The sequence below is a fragment of the Sinocyclocheilus grahami genome, unplaced genomic scaffold, assembly GCF_001515645.1.
Source record: "Sinocyclocheilus grahami isolate Dianchi unplaced genomic scaffold, SAMN03320097.WGS_v1.1 scaffold1177.1, whole genome shotgun sequence".
NCBI classification, from domain to species: domain Eukaryota; kingdom Metazoa; phylum Chordata; class Actinopteri; order Cypriniformes; family Cyprinidae; genus Sinocyclocheilus; species Sinocyclocheilus grahami.
The window spans coordinates 8,468-8,892 of record NW_015506356.1 but is presented as its reverse complement, the minus strand read 5'-3'; the positions used below and the strand labels follow the sequence as shown (position 1 = coordinate 8,892).

The 425-nt window shown below is 36.9% G+C and overlaps 1 pseudogene; it reads left to right on the top strand.

Moving 5' to 3' along the window:
* Window positions 1–149: 149 nt before the first annotated feature.
* The window catches only part of LOC107567644 (sperm flagellar protein 2-like), an 8,403-nt pseudogene continuing 8,127 nt past the window's right edge, over window positions 150–425 (top strand).

Here is a 425-nt window from a genome sequence, read left to right as displayed (position 1 = left end):
AAGGTCCGAGTCGGTAAAATGATCCGAACTTCCCATCACTAGTGGCAACACCACGCGAGACACTCCCCAAAACAAAATGAGCTACACAGCTACCTAGATTATCCTTACATTTATATGGACATTATTGGCTTTCAAATGAAACGTTCAGAATGTCAGACATTATCTGTGAGTGGCGGAATATAGAGCTCCGGCTGTTAAAAGTCGTTGGTAAGAGTTTGTTGTGCAAGTTAGGAAGTTATAGCTTTTAGCAAATGGGTTAACGCGCCTTATCCATTCATAAATGTCTATATTTATATCTGATTTATCAGCTAAACTGCAGGTAATAATTGTGGCTGTTTTATTCGTCTTGTGAATGTCACATGTTTCTATGTAGAGCCTGTATTTTGATTTCTACTGTATTTTATAATTTTGTGTTTGTATTGTAT